At 48.6% G+C, this 21,087-nt stretch overlaps 1 long non-coding RNA gene across 1 annotated transcript in view; it reads right to left on the reverse strand.

Annotated features, from left to right (window-relative positions):
• The window catches only part of LOC113609551 (uncharacterized), a 34,418-nt gene extending 16,573 nt beyond the window's left edge, over positions 1 to 17,845 (reverse strand). Inside the window, exons 1-2 of the long non-coding RNA XR_003428677.1 lie at positions 16,675 to 17,845; positions 9,415 to 9,463 (exon numbers count right to left, since the gene is read on the reverse strand). This is a non-coding gene — a long non-coding RNA (uncharacterized LOC113609551). The remainder of the gene's footprint in view (positions 1 to 9,414; positions 9,464 to 16,674) is intronic.
• Positions 17,846 to 21,087: the final 3,242 nt, after the last annotated feature.

Consider the following 21,087-nt stretch of genomic DNA (forward strand, 5'->3'; position numbering starts at 1 on the left):
CGTGCAGGGAGGGAGGCCTGGGGTCCCATCTTCATCCCCCACTAGCAAGTTCCCTCATCTCTCGTGCCTCAGTTTCCACACATCTAAAATGGAAACATGCTCAACCTCTTGGGGTAGGGACTCACGGGACTACCCTGGTGGCTCAGTGGTTAAGAATCCGCCTGCCAGTGCAGGGGACACGAGTTCGAATCCTGGTCCAGGAAGATCCCACATGCCACGGAGCAACAAAGCCAGTGCGCCACAACTACTGAGCCCATGTGCCACAAGTACTGAGCCCACGTGCTGCAGCTACTGAGCCCGAACGCCTACAGCCCGTGGTCCACAACAAGAGAAGTCACCACAATGAAGAGTAGCCCCCACTCACCACAACCAGAGAAAGCCCATGTGCAGCAACGAAGACCCAATGCAGCCAAAAAAAGAAAAAAGGGGACTCACTTTGTGGTGTGTTCAGCATGTACGGTTCCGTAGCATCGGCCCATGAGAAGCCCTGACTAACTGGTCCCCTCTCGGACCAGGGTTGAGTCAGACACGTCATCTTCTCAAACTGGCCTCCCCCACCCCACCCCCGTCACCTGGGTCCACGACGTCCCTCCACCCTGTGATTCCCAGCTCTGCCCGGAGTTTTCTCTTCCCCATCTTTCATTTCATAACTATTTAAGGAGCATGTACTACATGCCCAGCATTATTCTGGGCATTAAGGATAGAGCAGGGAACAAAACAGACCAAAAACCCTGTCCTCCTGGGGCTTCCGTTCCACTGAAAGGACCTAATAAACTAATGAGTCAAATATAGAGAAGGTCAGGAGATGCCGAGCACCAGGGAAGAGAATAAGGCAGGTGGGAGGGCCGGGGGAACCTCCTGAGGGGTATTTGAATTATCACAATTTGCAGTGTTTTGTTCATTTGTCAGTTTTCTTATTTATTGCCTGTTGGTCAATATCAACACCCCACGCCCTGACTCCAGCATAAGAGCCCCAGGACGTGGGGGGCCTGTCCTTGGTCCACTGCTGTACCCCTAGGGATTACTTCTGTGCCTGACACAACCAATCACTCTGTATTCATAGAATTGCAAGAGGAACCCTCACCCTCTAGGAGTGCTGAGATCTCAAAAAAAAAAAAAAAAAATTTAAAGTGTAAAAACCTAGAACTGGCTGAAATCCTCAAAGGAACTTCATTCAAATACCTTACAGTGCTTTGTCCATTCCTCAGGGCTTCCCAATTTTACTTTGGCCTTAAGGCACCGTGAAATAAGAGTGAGGTGGCAATCTAAAGATGCTTCTGACTGAGGCTCACAGTAAGTGTTAGTTACAGTCCGTATTAATTTCTTTATCCCCCAAGGGGACTGGGGCCCAAACGTCAGGAGGATGATGTCACAAACATAGGTGCATTTTTGTGGGGAGAAGGGTCAGAGCCAGGGTGACTACATACTTTATCAGACAGGGCGTTTTTGAGAATCAAAGGGGTCGATGTTAGTAATTCCCTCAGCTCAGGAGATGGCAATCAGAAAGATCTCAAGGAAACCTGAACACAGATCACCCTAGTCAGGCGGCTCTCAGCCAGGGGCGGGGGTGAGGGGGATTTTGCCCCCAGGGAACATTGGGCAATGTCTGGAGACATTTTTGGTTGTCACAGCTGGGGGGCGGTGGTGTTTACTGCAGGCTTCTAGTGCGTAGAGGCCAGGGATGCCGCTAAACATCCTACAATATAGAAGACACCACCCCCTCTCCCCACCACCAAGAGGTCTCTTGCCCCAAATGTCAGCAATGCCAAGAATGGGAACCCCTGACCTAGTTAAGACTTTTCATCTGATGCAGAGTGGGGTTGGGGTTGATTTTTCAGCTTTTTTTGGGAGGGATCTGGGTGAGATTTTAATTTTAATTTAGGACTCCCGCCGCCAGGCTCTGCCACAACCGGCTAACCTTACCAAGGAAGCAGCTGAGCTGTTAACACCAGCATTTACCTGCAGTGGAATTGTGCTGGGCTAAGGTCCACCGTTAAAAGTTGCTACTTTCTTGTTCGTTTTAATGCTGTGTGTTTTTTAAATGACCCGAGTAATACCTGAATACAATCTTTTTTTTTTAAATTCCGGAGGGGGAACAGACTGAACTCATTTGCATTTCTAGGCTCTCATCTGAGTATCCATTCACACACACATATAACTTAACGCTGGCTTTGTTCTCTCCACAGCCCTTGATGTCATCTTTGGCTTCTGCCTCATTATTTTAAGCACCTGGGAGACATTCCATTGTATGGAAGCACCCTGCTGAAGCTGAACCTCTTCCCCCTTAATGGGCCCTTAGGTTATTCCAGTTTTTCCTGTCCTCACAAAGAGAGATAAAAGGAGCATCCTGATGCTGGTTTCTGAAGATGAGGTCCCAGGAATTGAAACTGCTGAGTCACGGGGCCGCTCAGATTTGTCTTGTTAAAACTCTTCTACAGCTGTGGAACTTTTAATACCATGATCAGATATTCCCTGAATCGAAACAAGTACCTATACCTATGTATGTTAATTTCCTCCCCTGCAGGGAAGACCAATGTCTAAAGCTTCCTTGACATCTGTTACTATTAAGAGGATACATTGTTTTATCAGAGCCAAGAAATCCCAGCTAATTGCATGCGATGTCTTTGTGAGGGCCAAGCCCAAAGGACAGTAATTACAGGAAAACAATCCTTTTCACTGGGGACATATGGGGTCAGCCTAGTGTACAAACCATACTCAAGAGAGCCCAGTGCATGGGCACAGTTTCTCCTACTTCCTGTGTCTACCCTGCTGTGGAAGGTGGATGGTAATCAGAGCCGTTTTAGGTGGAAGTATGGTGAAAGCTCTGTTATTCACCAGTTCTCGGATATCTACAGGGAGGCCCCCGATTAACAGTGGGAACAGCTCTTGTCCGCTACTGAGTGCATTCTTCCGGCTGGGGTGATGGGCCTTCCCAGCACTCTGGGGCGGCTGCTGAGCCTGGGTCTCAGGAAGAGAAAAGCTGCCTTGCTTACAGAATCCTCACAAGGCAGCAGGCTGGTCACCTGCATGCAAATGACAAACCTCTGTGGAGGACCCACTGCACTCCCTCTGTTCTAGGCACTGCCATACAGTCACTAATGAGACTCACCTCCATCTGGCTTCCATGGGGCTCCTGATCTACTAGGGGGGATGGATTTAATTAAAACATCACACAAATACACAGTCACAAAGCGTGGCATTGGGTTGGGCTTAGGATGGGGGCAGTACTCCAGGCAGAAGGAACAGCATTTGGCCAGCCTTGCACCTCTGACGTGGCGAATTCTGCCCACTCAGCAGTGTGGCCTTGAGCTGATCACCTAACCTCTCTGAACCTCCCCCTTTCACCTACAGAGTATAAATAATAACCATAGCTTCACTGTATTGAACAGTGCCCGTATAATTTTTCATCTATAGGACACTTTTAGGGAATTTTCTGGCGGTCCAGTGGTTAGGACTCGGCTTCCACTGCAGGGGGCCTGAGTTTGATTCCTGGTTGGGGAATTAAGATCCTGCAAGCTGCACAGTGCAGAAAAAAAAAAAAAAAAGGACACTTTTAATAATGATGCTGGGAGACCAGGCATGACCCAGGTCTCCTGTGGGCGAACAAGGATGCTTGACCCCTGCTCTTGTGAACACACGGTGTATAGCGGCCGCAGCACTGCATACTCGCCTTCACCCTCAGAGCAGGAAGCGTCATCCTGATTTTACAGATGAAGAAACGACCCGTATTTGCAGAGGCAGGATTTTTATGCAGGACTTTTTGACTCCCAAATCCATGAGGGGGATTATTATGCTATCCTGAGATTAGGCTGAAATACTTGCCTTTAGGGTTGTTGTCCTTTCCAAAATGTACGCAAGTTGTCTGGCTGTAGGAGGAGCTTCAAAAAATGGGAACTATTACTATTGTAATTAGTGAGAACTAAAACTCACATAATCCCCGTGTTAAGCAATACTGAGATCAGGTAAAAATCACTTGCTGCCGGTTCCACGAAATATCTGCTTCTGGAAGATAAGATTATGCATCAGCTCTGCTTTCAAAACTTCACCTCCCTGGGCCCACCATTCCAAAGCTGCTGTGTCAGAAACGGCCCGATTCCAACCAGTTCGCTGCCTTGCAAAACTGCTTTAAAATCACCCAACCAGGGCCCTAAAACCCTATAAATACCATTCCCTAATTTCCCTAATCTGAGACTTTGTTGAAGTGGTGTTTTCCTTTACTGCAGGAGGTATAATAACCCAGCTTTGCTCGATCGGCAGGTTTTTCTGGCGGAATTAAACCAGTGGGATTAAGGTCTAGGAAGGCGTTAAAAATGCTTTTTGCTGTTATTCTACAAAATGGAAGTAACCAAATGTGCTAGGCACAGTAATGGCCTCCAAAAGATACCCACATCCAAATCCCCGGAACCTGTGAATATGTCGCCTTACACGGCAAAAGGGGCTTTGCAGATGTGATCAAGGGTCTTGAGGTGGGAAATCATCCTGGATTGTCGGGATGGACCTAACGTCATCACAAGGATTCTTATAAGAGGGAGACAGGAGATGAGAGTCAGAAGTTAAGAGATGTGATGATGGAGGCAGAGGTTGGGGTGATGGCTTTAAAGATGGAGGAAGGGGCCCTGAGCCAAGGGATGCAGGCAGCCTCTAGAAGCTGGAAATGGCAAAGAATGGATTTTCCCCTAAAACCTCCAGAGGGGGTGCAGCTCTGCGTCCGTTTTAGACTCCTGCCTTCCAGAACTGTAAGAGAATACATAGGCGCTGTTTTAGGTCCCTGAGTTTATGGTAATTTGTTACAGCAGCCATAAGAAACAAATACGCCAAACATTCAAGAGACAAACTATGTGAGAGTGGCCAGCAGAGAACAGCAGAGGAGCTAGAACACAGTCTGGAACTAGACTACCTGGGTTCGAATCCCTCCCCTGCCACTTCCAGGCTGGGTGATGTTGGCTGAGTTACTAAGTAACCCTCTGAGCTTTAGTCTTTCCATTTATAAAACAAGTATGATAGGGCTTCCCTGGTGGCGCAGTGGTTGAGAGTCCGCCTGCCGATGCAGGGGACACGGGTTCGTGCCCCAGTCTGGGAAGATCCCACATGCCACAGAGCGGCTGGGCCGTGCTAAGCCATGGCCGCTGAGCCTGCGCGTCCGGAGCCTGTGCTCCGCAACGGGAGGGGCCACAACAGTGAGAGGCCCACATACCGCAAAAAGAAAACAAAAAAAAAACAAAAAAAAAAACAAGGATGATACAGATAACTGCCTTGTAAAGTTACTGTGCTGATAAAAGGAGAGCTACTGTGCAATGAGCCCAGTGCAGTGCCTGGCACAGAGCAGGTGCTTAATAAATACATCTCAGCGGTGAGGTTAGAAATGGAGGAGCTGGGGAACTGCTCCCTGTTCGTTTTCTCAGGCTAGACTAGAAAGCGTGAGTTACTGGGATAACCAGGTGAATCTCAGTTACACCACTGCTGTCTGCCATTGGTACATAACACATCCTTCCGACACTTCATTTCTTAATTCACACAACCAGTTGTACATCCTGAAAAAACGCTTTCCAAGGATACATGCCATGTTTGTCTCTGATCTGGAGGAAGGGGGTCCTGAGGGAGCTGAGGCCCCTTGGGCCCGACCTTCCTTCTCCACGGTCGCTGTTTCTTCTCAGGCTCCGGACGTGCCTCTCGCTCAGTCTAGTATCAACACGGTTTTCTTTTTCAATTTTATTTATTTATTTATGGCTGCGTTGGGTCTTCATTGTTGCGCGCGGACTTTCTCTAGTTGCGGCGAGCGGGGGCACCTCTTCCTTGCAGTGCATGGGTTTTCTCATTGCGGTGGCTTCTCTTGTTACGGAGCACAGGCTCTAGGCGCACGGGCTTCAGTAGTTGTGGCACATGGGCTCCGTAGTTGTGGCGCACGGGCTTAGTTGCTCTGCGGCATGTGGGATCTTCCCGGACCAAGGCTCGAACCCCTGTCTCCCGCATTGGCAGGTGGATTCTTAACCACTGCGCCACCAGGGAAGTCCCTTAACCCTGTTTTCTAAAATGGGGATTGGTGACCTTCCTAGGCACCACCGAGGCAGACACTGTGATGTGCGATGTGCGTGCAACGCAGCCAGCGTCTGTTCTGGAGCCACACCAGCCACGGTGGGACCGGTGGAGGATGGAGGTGCCCTTTCAAATGCCGGAAGTTCCACCCTCCCAAGAAGAGGGTCAGAACCACCGGAAGTTTGGGGGAAAGATGCAAACATCCCCATTTCTGGTCCCCAGGCTGGGCACGCTGCTGTCTTTGAAATGCTGGCATCTCCACTGGGTTCTCGTTTGCTAATCCTGCTGCGAACCCTAACCCAGACGTTAGCCTCTGGGCCTGAGATTGAGAGGGTGGAAGGGTGGGAAATTACTGGCTGTTATTTCAACGTTGTCAAACAATTTTTTTTCTGCCAGTTTTATTGAGATATAATTGACATGTTCAAATACTTTTGAAATGATACTCATTTTTAGCATTATTCCAAAAAAAGATTTTTTCTGAAAACAAAATAAAACAATTTGTTTTCTGAAACAAACAATATGATTCTAGTTCAAAGATAAAAAATTCAATAGACTGAAACATTTAAAAATTCAGGGGTGGGCTAGGGAGGGTGGGAGGGAGGGAGACGCAAGAGGGAAGAGATATGGGAACATATGTATAACTGATTCACTTTGTTAGAAAGCAGAAACTAACACACCATTGTAAAGCAATTATACTCTAATAAAGAAGCAAAAAAATTAAAAATTAAAAAAAATAAAATAAAATGAAAATTCAAATAGGGAACACCTAAATATACAGGTAGATTTGGTATATGATAAAGGGTATCATTTTCCTATCAGTGAAAGAAGAAATGGTTATCCAATAAATCATATGAAGTCCTACTTGGAAAAATAAATCAAGAAAGCAGAGATTTAAAATGGGAAAATCTGACGTGAGCCTTAAATGCACCATCTGCGGGGCCTAGCTCCCCAGGTGGGCAACTGGAAATGCACGATCCCTTTGGGAATGATAGTGGGCCTCAGAAAACTCTCTTCCTTCTTCCTGCCGGGAATTAACCCAACTACCCTTATTGGCAGTCTTCCAAAACTCTAGAACTCAAGTGTTCTCAATGCTATTCTCAATTGTCAATGTGCATGAGAATCGCCGGGAGGGATTGTTAAATGGTGGATTGCTGGGCATAACCCCCCCCCCCCCAGCTTCTGATTTTGATTCAGTGGCTCTTGAGGGGGAGGGGTGGGCAGGAATTTGGTGGTGCTGATACTGCAGGTCTAAGGACCACACTTTGAGAACCACTAGCCTAGGACTGGAGATCCGTGGGCTTAGGGCTCTGCGAGCCAGAACTCAGAGCTGTGCCTGACATAATCATCAAGGATGGAGCCAACTCTGGGTGCTCAGTTAATATGCAACTGACAATCCTAAAAGCCCACTCACTGTGTGCGAGGGTCTTTGCCCAAGACCAGAGGCCCTGCTGCTGAACACCTGGAGGAAAATCAAAGAGGTCCCTGGCCTCTGGGAAGTCAGAGTCCAAGGGGTACCTGTAAGCACAGAAGCCCAAACATGAGCCCAACATAGGCAGAGGGAGCTGGCCCCACGCTGAGTAGGGCAGGGGTATGTCAGCAGGTGAGTGACAAGGTACATGAGCTGCAGAAGAGCCTGGTGACTGTGGTCCAATTGTATGAGTGTAAAAAACATAAGGCTGCTGCTTTCTGCCGAGCCTGGAACCAGAATCTCTAGGGCCATCCTAACCATAAACATACGGGGAAGGGAACTGTGGGAAATGAAGTCCAGTCGAGGCAAATTAACTCATTACCAAGCCAACACAATCATGATATTTTCCCACTGATTGAAGCCTAAGTTTATGCCCTTTGGTCAAGTTTTATGCTTCCTTTATAAAGATTTTACACTTTTTTTTGCTAGATCTAGCCTGCATATACTTTTCGTTCAGAGTTTTGCCAATCATCCTAATAATACTGTCCTTTATATCAAAAGGATCCAAACTCGATCACACTTCACACCCAGTTCTCTTATCTCTTCCGTCTTTTCCATTTGGAGAACTTCTTCAGTCTTTCCTCAACTCTCATGACTTAACATCTTTTTTTTTTTGCGGTACGCAGGCCTCTCACTGTTGTGGCCGCTCCCATTGCGGAGCACAGGCTCCGGACGTACAGGCCAAGCGGCCATGACTCACGGGCCCAGCTGCTCTGCGGCATGTGGGATCTTCCCAGACCAGGGCACGAACCCCATGTTCCCTGCATCGGCAGGCGGACTCTCAACCACTGCGCCACCAGGGAAGCCCGACCTTAACATCTTTGAAGATGATGGGACAAGTATTTTGTGGAATGACCCTCAATTTGAGTTCATCCACTGCTTCCTATGATGAGACTCTGGTTACACGTCTGCCCAGAATTTCACAGTAGGGATGCTGTGTTCCTCTCCTTGTCTCCTATCATGTAGCATGTGATATCAACTTGTCCCGTGACTGAGGATGTGAGCACTGGTCTCTTGATTAAGATGCTTTGGCCAAGTTCCTCCACAGTAAAGTTACTTTTCTTCTTCTGTATTTAATAAGTATTTCAGAGGGAGATACTTAATTTCCCATTCCTATTCTACTTTCACCCACTAATTTTAGCATCCACGGATGTATCTTGTCTGAATTATTTCTATGATGACTGCCAAAGAGTAATATTCTAATTCCATCATTCTCTCTACATTTAATTAGTTTGCATTGTAGTGTTAGGAAGAGCTTCCTGTTTTCGTCATTTATTTATTCATTTAAAAATTTATGTCAGGGCTTCCCTGGTGCAGCAGTGGTTGGGAATCCACCTGTCAATGCAGAGGACACGGGTTCGAGCCCTGGTCCGGGAAGATCCCACGTGCCGCAGAGCAACTAGGCCCGTGCGCCACAACTACTGAGCCTGCGCTCCAGAGCCTGCGAGCCACAACTACTGAGCCCACGTGCCACAACTACTGAAGCCCGCGCGCCTAGAGCCCGTGCTCCTTAACAAGAGAAGCCACCACAACGAGAAGCCCGCGCACCGCAACGAAGAGTAGCCCCCGCTCGCGAGCCCGCGTGCAGCAACAAAGACCCGACACAGCCAAAAAACAAACAAATAAATAAGATAAATCTATATTAAAAAAATAAAGAAACCTGAATCCTCTTTGGTTATACAGCTGGGGGTGGTCAAACCAGGACTTGAGTATAAGCTTTCAGACCCCAGACTCTGGTAGGACAAGTCACTGGGGGTCCAAATCCGGGCCCCTCCACGGCGAGGAGCAACGGAAAAACGTAAGGGTGCAGTTTCTAGGCTTGACCACAAGATGGCGAGCTGACTCTAGGCATTGCCATTAAGGGTGGGGAGAGCCTCGTTTGGTGTCACAATTGTGTGTTTACACTCTCCTACCTTTACTTTCTCCAGTCCTGGATCTGGTTTTCCAGAGATTTGCAGTGATCTTTAAAAAAGCAAAGCAAACAAAAAGGAAATCAGATCAGGTGATGTGTTTGATTCCCCAAGGGCTTCTCACCGTACGGAGAATAAAATCCACAGGCCCAGGTATGACCTGGCCGCTGCGCCCTCCCCCCACGCTTTCTTCCACCCAGCCTGCAGCCTGCCTGCTCCGTGCGATGGCTCAGCCAGCTCAACTGATGCATTCGGAGAAGGGCCATGGGTGCTCCGGGGACCCTGCCATCCTGTCATCCGATGGTTCCATGATTTGGAGAGCAAGAGCCATGCTTGGTCTTGTGTGTGTGCTGAAATTAACAGCTGGAGGCCAACAACATGAAACCTGGAACTCTGGTTTGAGTGCGATTTCATTCATTCACTCACTCCTTCATTCATCGGTATTGAACCAGCCCCTAGTAGGGGCCAAACACTTGGAATACAGCTCATAGTGAGGCCAAGGGGGGTCAAAATACACTATAGCCAGCCTCCTCCTCCATTTCTCAAGCCGTCCTAAGTGACGATGATGATAATTATGATATGAATGAAACAAAACTAGCCAAGGATGTGTTTACAATTCTGGAAGATGGTGTTGTGATTTAATACGTGAAAGGCAGAAGCCAATTCTGTAATCTATCACTGGAATAACTGACTACCCATGTGGAAGAACAGAACTCGGTTTCTATAAAACCCAGTTAAGTATCTTTTTATGTGAGCAAGGTATACTTTTTATTAATCAAGTCTCTGCTTTTACTTCATTTTCTGATGATCTGTCCCAATCAGCTAATCACATCAGTCGCATATCAGGTAAAGATTTGTGTTTTTCTTTAAATATTTATTTATTTATTGGCTGCGTCGGCGCTTAGTTGCGGCGAGCAGGCTTCTCTCTAGCTGTGGTGCACGGGCTCAGTAGCTGTGGCACGTGGGCTCCAGAGCGCGTCGGCTCTGTAGTTGTGGCACACAGGCTCTCCAGTTGCAGCTCACGTGCTCAGTCATTACGGCGCGCGGGCTTAGTTGTCCCACGGCACGTTGGACCCTAGTTCCCCGACCAGGGATCAAACCCGTGTCCCCTACATTGGAAGGTGGATTCTTAACCACTGGACCATCAGGGAAGTCCCAAGATTTGTGTTTTTCTAGTGCTATGCAACTGTTTATATTTAGACCCCATTTCTATGAACCTGTAACAAGGAAGGCAAGTAAAAGCGGTGTGCTTGTTGTGCAAACACAGCTTTCGTGATCCCTCCTCAGGGAAGAAAGGAGCTTATGACTCAGTTTTTAGGTCTGATTTGATTTTGTTTTGTTTGGGGAGGATGAGACAGGGAGGGCTTCCTGGAGGAAGGGACATTTAAGTCAAGCCAGAAGGATGAGTCAGAGCTAACCAGAGGTGGGGAGCAGGGTAGGTAAGGGTAGCCCAAGAAGGCAGCAGCAAGTGCAAAGGCCTGGAGTGGAAAGAACATTCTAGAACCCGAGAGCCTGTCAGGTTATCAGGGACACAGAGTGCACCCTGCGGGGGTGGCCCTGGAGTCGGGAGAGGCAGCGAGGGGCCAGGCTCTGAAGGGTTGTGTAAACTGAGTTGAGGCAGTTAGACCTCCCCTCAGAGCCCTAGGGAGCATGAAATGGTTTTAAGCGGGGACTGACCTGATTCGACTTTCGTTCTAGAAAGATGCCAAGGGCAGCAGTGTGAGAAATGAGGGCTGGGGATCACGCAGGAGACTGTCACATTACCCAGGAGGGCGTTGACTGTGGCCTGGCCTCAGGTGGCAAAGTGAGGACGACGAAAGTGGCGTTGGAATTGCCAGCTGGTGGCTGATTGGATGGGAGCTTAAGGGAGGAAGAAGCAGCAGCAGCAAGGGTGTCGTGGGCTCGGGCGTCTGGCTTGAAGGGTGGTACCATTCCTGGAGCTGAGGGGGCCTGGGGCGGAGACAGGTGGGGAAGAAGACAACGCGAGGTTTCATTTGGACACGTTCAGTGTGGAAAGCGCACGAGACATCCAAGTAGGGGTGTCAGGTAGGCGATCAATCTGTGAGGTGACAGCGGGACCCGAGAGTAAGCGTGGGAGCCCTCAGCCGCTAGGGCACATTTAAAGCCTTGGCGGTGGATGAGGTCGTCCCGTGAGAGCCCAGTGATGAAGCGGACTAGGGCGAGCTGTGCGGAGGCCAGCACTTGGAGGGTGGCGAGGAGCGGGCCGAAGACGGAGGCTGAGAAACCACGAGCGTGTCACGGAAGGAAAGAAAGGAGGGAGCTTCTGGAAGAAAAAAGTGGTCAGCTGTGTGGAGTGCAGCTAAGAAGCCTCATCACGTGAGGACATGAGTGGGTCCTTTGTATATTGTAACATGGTTGGAGGTGCCCTTGGTGAGAGAGAAGCCGGGGGTTGGGCTAGGGGCTGGAGAACGGGTGGGAACTGAGGAAACGGAGAAAAGTTTGTGAAGGAAAACAGATAAATGAGGGTGGACGCTGGTGGGGCTCACAGAGGTCAGAGGGTTCTGTTCTCGTTCTAATAAGGAAGCAGTGCTGCAGGCTGGTGAGATGCAGAGGAGAGAGAAATGGAAAATTTGGGACAATGGAGGGAATAATTAAGGACTTGAAATCCTGGAGAAAGTCACAAAGGGTGGGACCTGCAGCAAGATGGGGGACCGGCCTTAAGTCAGAAGAGCAGGTTGTATGTTTCCTCCATAAACCAGGAGAAACGGAGGAAGAAGGGGACCCAGGGAGGAGCAGGCGGGGCTGCCCGCAGGACCGCACCCTTGGGCCCTGCATTTGGGAAGCAGACGTCTCTTGGCAGGACGTGGCTTGTCTCTGAGGTCTGAAGCAACTGGCCCCAGAGATGAGTTGACTTGGCCCCGGAATGGAGACCCAACCCAATGCGAACGCCCTGGCTCACCCGCTCCGAGGTTGGCAGCTCGCTCCGCGTGAAGGCTGCACACGTGGGAGCTCCACCCAGCCAGAGGCAATCCAAAGGAGGCCCCAGAGAAAGTGGTTTCCAGGGGATTCTTTTTTGGATTCTTTTTTTTTTTTTTTTTTTTCCCTCGGTACGCGGGCCTCTCACCGCTGTGGCCCCTCCCCCTGTGGAGCACAGGCTCCGGACGCGCAGGCTCAGCGGCCATGGCTCACGGGCCCAGCCGCTCCGCGGCACGTGGTATCCTCCCGGACCGGGGCCACCAGGGAAGCCCACCAGGGGGATCCTTTAGCAACACTTCAGGTCTTGTCTCTGCGGAGACGAGGAGAAATTGACAAAGGATCTTAATCTTCCCTTAATCCTGCCTAGTGCCTGTGCTCACACTGCCTGTCCTGCTTAGTTAGGTTCTTTTGAAAAGGCATCAACTGACATTGGGAATTTAAAGAAAAAAAAGCCGGCGGGGGGGGGGGGGGGAAGGGAGGAGGGGAGGAGAGAAAGAGAGCAAAGGAGGAAGATTCCTTAATGTCAGGCGTTTCAAGGGGAGAAGCTTCCAGAGGGACTTATTCCATCCTTCCATATGCGGCCACGCTGTGTCTGGGCAGGGCACTGGCAGCTGCTCCCTGCACAGACCTCAGCTCAGTCTGGAGACGCAACCAACCAAACCCGGATCCTGGCACCAGACCCGCTGCAGCTCTAGGTCAGCATAAGTATCACCCCTTTCCTCTGGGGTGCACCGAAGCCAGGTGCTTTCATCGTTGCCCAACTCCAGAATTACCCTTGTTCTGCAGCTGGAGGACCAAGGCTAAAGAATGGCTTCCCTGGTGGCGCAGGGGCTTCCCTGGAGGCGCAGTGGTTGAGAGTCCGCCTGCCGATGCAGGGGACACAGGTTCGTGCCCCGGTCCAGGAAGATCCCACGTGCCGCGGAGCGGCTGGGCCTGTGAGCCATGGCCGCTGAGCCTGTGCTCCACAACGGGAGAGGCCACAACCGTGAGAGGCCCGCGTACCGAAAAAACGAATAAGAATGGTAAGCACCCCAGCTTGCCTGGTCGGGGAGCTGCAAAGCCAGAATCCAAGCCTCTCTGAAGGCAAGGAGGGCACGACGCTCAAGGTCCTGTGACTCTTGCTACCTGTGCGGCCTTAGAAAGGTTGCAAAGGCCCTACCTCATAGGGTCATTTTGAGGCTTAAATGAATTTATACTTATGAAGTACATAGGAAACGTCCTATGTGCCGCATGGTGTTTGGCTATTATTATTGGGGGTTATCGCCCCCACCCCATCTCCATCAGCACCCCCACGGCAAGGCAATCCAAATAAGGATACACTCAAAACAAAGAGGGCGCTTTCTCAGAAGACACTGCTTCAAGACAGATCCCCCATATTTAAAGTACATCGCCATGCCTAACCCCTCCTTCTCAGGAACTAGCATTTCAGGAACTGTCAGTCTATATTTAAAAAATATATTTTTATTATTATTTTTCATGGCCGTCTCCAGGCATCCTACACTTCCAGCACCCCCAGGTGTTCACAAACCCAGAAGCTCTCTGAATCCCATCCTTCAGCCAGTTCTATGGAGGTTCCATTATGTAGGTACGATTGAGTAAATCATTGGCAGCCAGCTAGTAACTTCCAGCCCCCCTCCCTTCCCCAAAGGTCAGTGGGTGGAGCTGGAAGTTCCATCCCTCTAAGCAGGTGGTTGGTTCCCCTTGGCAACCAACCCCACCCCAGCCTCCCATCCTGAGGCTACCCAGGAGCCCCAGTCACCAGCCATCTCATTAGCATACAAAAAGACATTTTTCACTCCAGAGATTCCAAGGGTTTTAGGAGCTTTGTGCCTGGAAATGGGGGGCAGAGACAAAATATGTATTTCTTATTATGTCACAGCATCTTAAAATGAGTAAGGAGGTACTTGGAATAATCGTTTATTTACCCAGAATTCTCTGGCAGGGGGGCATATTGAGGTTCTCTCTCCTTGTCTCTTCCATGTGACCCAAGCTGAGCCAATCAGAGCGCTTCCCTGGGATTTTTCAACTTGAACTCTTGTAGTTCCTCCCTCCTACCCTTCAGGGAGGAAGACTTACAAATCTAATTGGGTCAAATTCTAATTTACTAATGGGCCAGGTCACTGTCACTTAAAACAGCGGCTCCTGACCCCAGCAGTTCTAGCTTTCAAGTTCTACATCCTTGTTTCTCATCCCTTGGCGTGATTCACCCCCAGTGGCCAGGTGAAGTTGACTGGTAGTTGGCAGGAGATGAAAGGCTATCCTTTTTCTCCATCTTCACATCTAAGCCAAGAGGTACCCCCCTATTTATCAACAATTAGAGTTCAGTTTATCACCAGAGTTCTGCCAGAAGTCCAGTTAATAATAATGAAGCTGGTCTTCCCTGGCGGTCCAGTGGTTAAGACTTCATGTTTCCACTGTAGGGGGCATGGGTTCTGTCCCTGGTCAGGAAACTAAGATCCCACATTGCCATGCAGCACCGGCCAAAATAATAATAATAAAGCTGACTTTTAATTTGCTTTTGCCTCTTGTAGTGGGTGGACCTTAAGGGGAAGGAGTGGATTGGGCTAAAACAAGATTTAGGCATTCCTGGAATGACATGCCCAGTAGGGGCCCTTGCCACTTCCTTTGGGGAAACACTTCTCCTCGACTCTGTCATATGATTCAGCATTGCTGTCAATCACAATATCCCATCCTCTTGGCCATGGAGAAGGGCATAAGTCCCAGATCTGGCCAATCACAGTGTCTCATTTCACTAGCCATAATGGTTGGTCCAGGAGTGGGACATGTGACCCAAGCAGAGTCAATCAGATTCTTTGAAATTGGGGAAGGAGATCTGACTTTGAGGTAGACACTAAAAGGATGGTGAGAAAGGATGTTGACACTCCATATTGGTTATCCTCAGTCCTGGCTGTATATAAGAATTACCTCATGGGCCTGTTTAGAAACACAGGTTCCCAGGTGAGATCAACTGAGTCCGAATCTCAGGTAAGGAAGGAGGTGGGAATCTGTATTTTTTCATCAGCAACCTAGGTGGCTTTTATGTAGCCCTCCTGGGCGAACCCCAGAATTAGGAATCATTGATTTATGATGCAAAGAAGCCTAGCTATAAAATGAAGAATTCCATCACCTGCCAAAATATCTTTCTTATAAGGTACCAGTCATCCACATAGTCCAGGACTGGCCGAATTTCCCTCTGGATCTCTTTTTGTTGGACAATTACTTTTAAAATGGTTGCATGGGGGTTGCGTTACGTGTGTATTTCTCCACGTACCTGTTGTAACGACAAGCAACAATATTCCTGTCTTTCATTTCTCTTGAAAGACTCTGTCTTTGAACACCTCACTGCATGGAGAATGCATGATACGGGGCCCAAGTTCGTCCTACAGGGTTATTCATGTTTACCTCCTTGGCGGTGGGCTGGTGGCTATGTTTGTTTTTTGCCCAGTCTAAGATTTCCTGATTCTATAATGACCGTGCATCGTTTTACAACCACAGGGAAAAAAAAAATGTTTAAAATAAATTTTAAACACACTCCAAAGCCCCCCAAACATTTTTTTAAAAGGCAAAAATGCTATAAATCTGAAAAATGATTATAATGATTCCCTCTTACTTCTTTCTGGCTTTTCCAATCCATCTAAAAGTTGGTTGGGAGATGACACCTGCAATTGGGATGTCTGACATGATAAATGCAGGGGTATAGCCAGGCTTGAGAGTTTGGGCTTTTCAAACACCACTGTTGGTACAAGAAACACTCTCCTGGCTCAGGAGGGGAAAGGCTTATCTTTTTCAGGTGAAAATGCTATGAGGAAACTTGGCAGAAATCCAAGGTTATAGGACCCAAAGACTCTAATTCCTCTTTTATGAAAAAAAGAAATGCCTAAGAGGCAACACTTTCCAAACAATTAACTTGCCCGTGGGCCCCTGAGGGATCCTGGATGACAAAGAGCCCCATGTTCTCTGCAAATCCAGGTAAGGTTTCTACCTAAGAAAAGTAAACCCGGAGGAGAATCTGGAGGGTGCCTGGGAACTAGAAAAACTGGTTCAAGCTTCTGTCTCGAATCCACCTCCTTGATTCAACAAGAAGACCCCTGCCCAGCTCGATGTATCATGACCCCAGGCAAGCGATTCTTCAGCACAGCTTAAACTGTAATTAAGGGGGAAATTTTTCAAGGAGCTCCTTGTAAACAGCTTGATGTGGTTGGGTCCAGGTTGCAGGGACCAGCGGGGACTGTCCTGTACTATCAGGACAGGGCCAGTGGGATTCCTGAGTAGGTGGCCTACTTTATGGGTTTGCAAAGTTGCAAGTTCTTGAGTCAGGAGACGTACCTGAGAAAATGTCCGTTTTTCAGCCCTTCAGAGCTTAGAGACCAGGGCTGGGCCGGGAGAGAAGTCAGGCGGGGCTTTGGGGACACTTGTCTCACTGCTTCTCAAATTCAGGTGTCTTCCTTAACAAACTCATTTCTGAGAACATTTGCCAGGGAAATAAAGGTCCTCAGTAGAGCAGCTTTGGAAAAGTCTATGGAAGGGAAGCAAAATGCAGTCACTAAACATGGTGGTGAGGAAGGGTGTTTACTCCCTTGGAAGACGTTCCTAGTATATGACAGGGTTGGCAAACACTTTCTGCAAAGGGCTAGATAGGAATTTTAGGCTCTGCGGTACATATTGTCTCAAAAGCAGCCACAGGCAGTATGCGAATAATATGGCGGCTGTCACTACAACAGCGAAGTTGAGCAGATGTGACAGAGACCAGATGGCCCTCAGAGCCCCAAATATTTACTATTTCTGGCCAATTACAGAAAAAGTGTGTGGACCTCTGAGTATACTGGGTGGATTACAAGTCAATGAAGGAAGGAACTCAGGAGAAGCAGCATTTCATCGTTGTCAAGATGAAAGAATTGACTCAAAGATGGAAACCATTGGCCACCATCACCACCTGAGCCAGGCAGCCCACGGATGAGACTTGCTGTCTCCGGGATGCTGGCTCACATCCTCCACACCTCCCCACCCCCGCCCCCTGCATCTAAGCTGCAAGCACCTCCCTTTGGGCCCTCCCTGATCTGGCCCCAGCTATCCCTGAGCACGAACCCCACCACTCCAGGCTTTCACTTTACATTCTCATAAAGATGGTATTCGGTGTCCCTTCCGCATTTTCCATCCATCCTTCCTCTGGAAACAAGTGCCCCCGCTTTCCTCCATGCCCCTGCCCCCCAGTCCACATGTCTCCCCAAGTTGAGCATCCAGGCCGAGGATGGGGCTTGTGACCTAGGCCTAAGCCAATCAGCACTCTGCTTTCACCTCAGCCATTGCGATTGGTCGGGGATGGGCAGATGCTCTAGAAAGAGCCAATGAGAGGCCATGAGACGTTTGAAAAGGAAGCCAAAGGAAAGATCTCCATGGCGGTGGCCTCAGGAGCTCCTGGCAGCCTTTTCGCAAGCACGAGGGAAGGCTGGTCTGAGAATGAAGTCGAGATAATAGAAATTGGGCTTCCCTGGTGGTGCGGTGGTCAAGAATCCACCTGCCAACGCAGGGAACACGGATTCGAACCCTGGTCCGGGAAGATCCCACATGCCACGGAGCAACGAAGCCCGCGAGCCACAACTACTGAGCCCGCATGCCACAACTACTGAAGCCTGATTGCCTAGAGCCCGTGCTCCACAACAAGAGAAGCCACTGCAAAGAGAAGCCCATGCACCGCAACGAAGAGTAGCCCCCGCTCACCGCAACTAGAGAAAGCCTGCACGCAGCAACAAAGACCCAATGCAGCCATAAATAAAATAAATAAATTTATTTTTAAAAAAAGGAAATAAAAATTTCCTTTTCCTGGAAAGAGGGTATATTTGGCAAATTTCCCCCAAACTACAAAAATAAAATAAAATAAATGCTGAGCAGAGGGGATTATCAGCATCCTCATCTGGGCTAGGAGAGCTGATTACAGGTGGGAACCTCCCTCCATGGGGTAACTGTTGAAACCACTGCATGGTTGGTGTCTCGGCAGAACCAGCAAGTTTCAGGAATCGGTTCCCAGAAGCTAGTGGCCCCACCCACCCCAGTGGCCCCGCCCACCCCAACTACCCCCCCCCCGCTCCCCCCAGCGCACCCGTTTCCAACACTTGTCCCAACACCTCCCCTTTACGTGAAAGGTTCAGAGGAAGATAAAGTTGGTGGTGCAGACCCTCAAAGCAGAGGTCGCGGTGGCCAAGAGAAAAGCAGCGTCTCCAGGCCACACCTGGAAACTATGAGAACTTTCTTCTCCCTGAGCTCATGATGCCCTCACTTCCCAGAGGCCTGACTCAGTGGGAGCAGGTCCAATTCCAATCACTCATTTATCGTTGTGGGCCAGGCACCCAGCAGTGATTCAGACAAAACTCTGTGCCTGCTTGGAGCTTACAGTGCAGTGAGGGAGGGAGAAAACAAACAGATACGGGTAGATAAGTAGGATGATGGCGTAATAACGATGAAGGAGGTAAGGTGATATGATTAAGAATGAGAGAGCTAATAGCCCAAAGGTGCAAACAACCCAAATGTGGTCCATTCATGCAATGGAATATTATTCAGCCATGAGAAGGAACATGGTACATGCTACAGACACAAAAGGCTGTACGTGTGTGACTCAGTTTATGAGAAATGTCCAGAAGAGGCCAATCCAAAAAGACAAAGTAGATTCGTGGTTATCAGTGGCGGGGCAGGGATGGGGAGTGAGTGCTAATGGGTATGAGGCTGGTGTTTTTGTTTGTTTTGTTTTTTGTTTTTTTGCGGTACGCGGGCCTCTCACTGTTGTGGCCTCTCCCGTTGCGGAGCACAGGCTCCGGACCCGCAGGCTCAGCGGCCATGGCTCACGGGCCCAGCCGCTCCACGGCATGTGGGATCTTCCCGGACCAGGGCACGAACCCGTGTCCCCTGCATCGGCAGGGGGACTCCCAACCACTGCGCCACCAGGGAAGCCCTTGTCTGCCTTTTTGATGACAGACATCCTAGTGGGTACAAAGTGGTGTCTCGCTGTGGTTTTGATTTGCATTTCCCTGAGGACTGCCGATGAGCACCTTTTCATGTACTTATTGGCCATTTGTACATTTCTTTGAAGAAATGTCTCTTTGAGTCCTTTGCCCATTTTCAGTTGGGTGTTTTTCTTTTCACTGTTGAGTTGTGAGCTCTTCCTATATGCCTAATACTAGATCCTTGTCAAATATATAATTTACAAATATTGTCTCCCATTCTCTGAGTTGTCTTTTCACTTTCTTATAGTTTCCTTTGGAGCGCAAAAGCTTTTAATTTTGATGAAGTCTAACTTATCTATTTTTCTTTGGTTACTTGTGCTTTGGGTTGCATTGCCTATGTAATCAAAAAAAAAAAAAAAAAGGAAACGTTTTTTACAAAAATAGGCCCAGACATTATGCAGGTTATTTAGTTGACAACATTCTTGTCCTCAAGGAGCTAACACTCGGCTGACATTCCTTGGGACTCACCGTCAGTGGTTAAAAAGCGCTGGGTCTTCATCTTGGGTGCTTTTCCAGGTTGCTGGGCAGAGTCTTTCATATTCTGATGAACCAGATGGCCCTTTAAACAGCTCAGAATTTAAGTGGGATGAGTCATCACTTAACTGTGCTTAGAAATTCTAAAATAAGTCACGTGTAAAAAGCCACTGCAGGGTTTTTATTTTCAGTGCCTTGGCTGGCTGCGCTTTCTGTGTTTGCTGACTGTGGAATAAACCCAAACACTGGCAGATGGCGGTTGTACGGCCTCAAGTGGGAAGCACCAAATCCTGCCCGATCTAGGGAAATAGGTACCATATGTGTTCGTAATAAGAAAACACTGGAGAGCACCCAGACATCCACCAGTAGGGAACTGGTTAAATTGTGGTACATTCAAACTCTAGAATAAGAAGAGCCAAAATCTATTAAAAATAGAGAATTTAAAATGTTGGGGAGAAAAAAAAAGAAAACTGAAAGAAAATAATAATAAAATAATAAAAGAAAAAAAAAGACAAAAAAATGTTGGGGAGGAAAGCTTTTCCTCTACTCTCTTACGCTCAGTAAATAGGGGTTTATGAATTAAACTAATAAAAGGTGAACAGAAGACAATTTTTACTGTTTGTGTGCACAGGAGTTCACAGAAAAGAAGTGACAATCAAAGAAGCAGGTAGACTCAGGGGCTTATATACCATTTTAACAAAGGAAGGAGGGTTTAGGGTTCAAGGGACAGACTGTGGGGAAGTGACTAGGAAATATATGGGGGAAACTAATGGAAAACAGGACTGTTCTAGTCAGGTCTGTTTATGCAAATGCATCTCGGTTTCAACTTCCAGTCTTTGATGATAAGAGTCACTGTTCTCCCCCTGGTGTGCGGGGAAGGGGGGCACCTTCCTCAGTGTGAAATTTATGTCCTGCTTTTAGGCAGAAAAGGGGAGGGTGGAGAACTCTTCCTGCCTCAGCTGCCTTCAGCTCAAAATAATCCTTATGCCAAAGTGGCACATTTGGGGACAGCATATCCGTTAAGGACCCAATTACAACACAAATGAAGGTATAATTAAGGATGGAGGTCAGCCCTCTGAAGGAAGGGGTGGGTTTCTAGGAGAACCTCAGGGCCTTTGCACTTGCTTTTCCCATCACTGGGTCCTCACCTCACACAGGTTTGTTCAAAGTGTCCTCTGGAAGGTCTTCCCTGACCATCTGGCACAAGAGACCCCTCCTCTGGAGTATTTTTCTTCACAGCACTTACCCACTCCTGAATGCTGTTGTATAT

This window comes from Aethalodelphis obliquidens, unplaced genomic scaffold, assembly GCF_003676395.1.
Source record: "Aethalodelphis obliquidens isolate GAN/ISIS:26980383/991018 unplaced genomic scaffold, ASM367639v1 scaffold57, whole genome shotgun sequence".
Classification (NCBI taxonomy): domain Eukaryota; kingdom Metazoa; phylum Chordata; class Mammalia; order Artiodactyla; family Delphinidae; genus Aethalodelphis; species Aethalodelphis obliquidens.